Raw genomic sequence first — 3,893 nt, 5'->3', positions numbered from 1 at the left:
ACATGCATCAAAATCCAAACAACATTTTCATTCTCATTGCATTCCTTGTATAATGTGTATCTCATACATATAATGTAATTTAACATAAAATTTCCATTTTTCTTGTGCCACACAATTTAGCAGTAAAATTCATACATTTCATGTAAAATAAGCCAACCTATATTTAACATTCATATACTGAAAATATACCTTTAATTTTTTACACAATGAACCTGAAAAACCTTTCTCTTTCATTAGTCCATTTTCGCAAATAGATATCTAATAAAAGAGCCCTAGGCTCAAAAATCATAATTTAAACGGTTGGCATTTTAAAACCCATAAGGAAACACATATATATATAGACAGACACACACACACACATAAAATTATCCATTTTTATTTGATTAATTTCATAAAATCAATACACACACACACACACACACACACACATAAAATTATCCATTTTTATCCGATTAATTTTATAAAATCCTGGTTTAATATATTTCCCTCTTACCTGCTTTCTTGAATTACGCCAACAAGAACGCAAGCAGATGCCTGTGGCGCTCACCCGAACCCTAAATCCAAAAACCCTAGTTTATTCAGATAATACCCAAATAATCTACTATTTTTGCATTTTCTAAACCTATAAGCCTCAAATAAGCATTTGAAACCCCAAAACTAAGAATCCTAACCCTTACCTCAACTTTGGAGTGTTTCCTGAAAAGCCCAATTTAGAAATCTACTCCACTAGATGTGTTGAGAATCTTCCCTAGAACACCATAACGTTCTCCGTTTGTCGATTCAGGATGAATCCCGACCGAATTTGAAGAGAGAAGGGAGAGGAGGTGTTAGCTTTACCGTGATCCCAAGGGGGGAGGTGAATTGGTATTTTCAAAATTTATCTCCTAGGTTAAATGAAATACCCATATAATACAACTTAGGGTCTTTCTATGCAATTCCAAATGCGTACAGGTGCGGTAAATATAAAGTGCAGAAATATAAACGAGTCACACGATATGTTATCGGGGTTAGGCTAACTGTGCCTACATCCCCGCCTCTAACTCGTAAGCCCGAGGATTCCACTAAAAGCTCACTTAACAGGTGGAGCGGCACCGATTACAACCTGGTCAATTGGCACAGGGCTGACCTCAACCTTTACAACCAGGTCAATTAGTGGGGCTAACCTCAACCTACACCTTAGCAGGATGGTGCACTTAGCTTTTCTAACCGGGTCTAAGCCAATCCAAGACTATTTCATAGGGCTAGTCTCCCTCTTCAGGCCCGTGCCTGGAAATACAACAGATTTGTTCACAATCAATGAAATTGGTACAGTGATTATACTTTTAAGTAAAGCAGATGTGTACCTAGTTACGTGCAATCACATACACCACCAAATGATTTAATATGTAAGCTCAATGTGGTTTAATATATCAACTCTCAAATATGTTTGCTATCAGTGTAATTAGTGCATGAGAGTGCAAACCAGTATGTTCTTTGTTTCATAAGATATTCAATCAATGTGCTCAAATGATATGCCCAATCAGCAGGATGTCTCAATCATGTAAATATCAAATAATGTATATGCTTGGTTTGTAAAAAGATGTTTAATCTTTGTATTCAGCAAATGATATGTAAATCAATGAATATTGCAACAAAGATTAATATCACATAAACAAATATCTTTTCAAAAAATATGTCAAAATAAATCACCCAAGATATTTGAGAATGTTTTTGAAAAAGTTTTTACCAAAAACAAATACAAACTTCCTAAGATATTGCAACGAATATGCAATACTCAGAAGTTTAATACAAGTCTTCTTAGGAGAGACTTATTAACAAAGTCCCCTAAGAACACTTAGGTTTAGCTCTTAATAAAATCAAATCAATCAAACAAAGATGGGACAGCAAACCTTTCAAAATAATCACTCAATCAACTTACATAGAGTTTAGACAAGAGTAGAAGGTAAGAATGAGTGAAATGGAGTGTAAATATGAGTATTATGGATTTTGGAATTTCAAAGGATTTTTCTTAAACAAGCTTACTAATCTGCACCTAATTATTCCAAATGAGGGGGTATTTATAGACTTCCCTAGAAATATAACTGTTAGGGACATGGTTGGAATAATTAGGAAAGTTTTAACAATATTTAATTAATTTAACCTCATTTAAAAAAAGTTAACCATGGTAAAAAAATGGGTCCAACCCGAAAGCACCAGTCAACCAAGACAAGTTTGGTCGACCGAAGTTCTTGGGGTTCGATCGATCGGGCTAAAAATGAATTGTCGGTTTGGTTGACTGGATATGTATGTTCGAGGTGATTTTTCCATATTTGCGAGGTTTGGTTGACAAGGGTCATTTTGAACTAAATTGGTCGGTCGACGAGACCGTTGGGTTCCCACACGTGGGAACTCGGTCGATCAGGTTGGTGGTATACAATTTTCTCTCGGTTGATAAGGAGGTCAAAATGTTGACTTCCTAGGAGGTTCGGTCGACCGGGGTCAATTGAACTATAGAAGTTCGATCGACTAGTGGCAAGATATGCATGAAGGGTCGGTCGACCGAAGGTGCACATTTTGTGCATTTTAGTCCTTGTTAAACATGCAATTGCCCTACTTAAATGACCAACATATATATGTGCAATAGTGAGTGTCCTAGGATCATTTCTAGGTCCTTTAAAGACACGGAAAAAATTAGGCATCGGTTGACCAAAGGTCGACCGAAGGGTGATCCGTAAAGTCTTTCTAAGGTCATTTTCATTTTGAGCTTACCTATTAAATCATGCAGGTGATGCATGCAATTATTACAAGCCATAGAACCTAATTACTATTACAGACCCTTTGTATAAGAATGAAATATAATACAATAGGAATTGGGTCTTCAACTTCAATCTTCTCTTTGTGCATTATGATTAGTCAATTTGAGTTCCTACACATAACCTCAAATACCCATTAAATATAATAGGTATTTGTCATTATCAAAACTGGGCGTGACCTATAAGGTCAACAAGAGGCATTCTAAAGAGAGAAAAAATAGAGGAAAATGTTTTCTTCGCGAGGAAGCAACTTTGGATCTATTTATACACAATGTTGCCACGTGGCTTCCTCGATGAGAAGACAGGATTTGTTGATGAGTCATAGAAGGAACTTCGTCAAAGATATATTGCATTCGTCGATGAAACTTAAAATCCAAAATCTACTCACTCGGGATCTCTTCATCGACGAGGGGCTAAACTTCGTCAACGATCTCTAGATAACACTCATCAATGAGGATAGAACATTCGTCGACGAGGTTTGCTATTATCCCACCTTTAAATATTATTTCTTCCCGTATTCTTTATTTATCTATTCCATTTATTGTCTTCTTAATTATTTAATCATTATAATTTTCTGGGTCGTTACGTAGAGTAAAGGAACACAACACTTCAATCGTTCCTAACCCTTGCTCCTACATTTGTTAAGGGATTGAATAGTTTCTACCAAAATGCTAGAAACCGAATTAACTCCATTCTTTACTTATGCCACAAAAGAAACAGTGGCTTGATCAATGGCTTCCAGCTCCTTGGGAAATATAATCAGGTCGTATATGGTTAGGGCTAACAATTGCATCTGGGTCTCTTTACCTTCCTCTTTTCCAACAGCACCTTCAAAAATTTCCAAGTGACTTTTTCATTTTTCTCTGTGGTTCACTGAATCTTGATTCTGGAAACATTATACAGCTTTCTTGGCAAGGAAGTCCAAGAATCGGGTGCATAGATCTGGTACGACGACCATTGTTTCATCAGATGCAGCAGTGAGGTGTACTCTTTGATTGTAGGTACCATGTCTATTCCATCTTCAATGAAGCACATGTACAGGGCATTCCGAAAGTCAACTAATCCTTTCACCATATGAAGATTCACTGATGTGTGCAACAG

The sequence above is a fragment of the Malania oleifera genome, chromosome 2 (assembly GCF_029873635.1).
Source record: "Malania oleifera isolate guangnan ecotype guangnan chromosome 2, ASM2987363v1, whole genome shotgun sequence".
Classification (NCBI taxonomy): domain Eukaryota; kingdom Viridiplantae; phylum Streptophyta; class Magnoliopsida; order Santalales; family Ximeniaceae; genus Malania; species Malania oleifera.
This window is presented reverse-complemented; position numbering follows the sequence as displayed.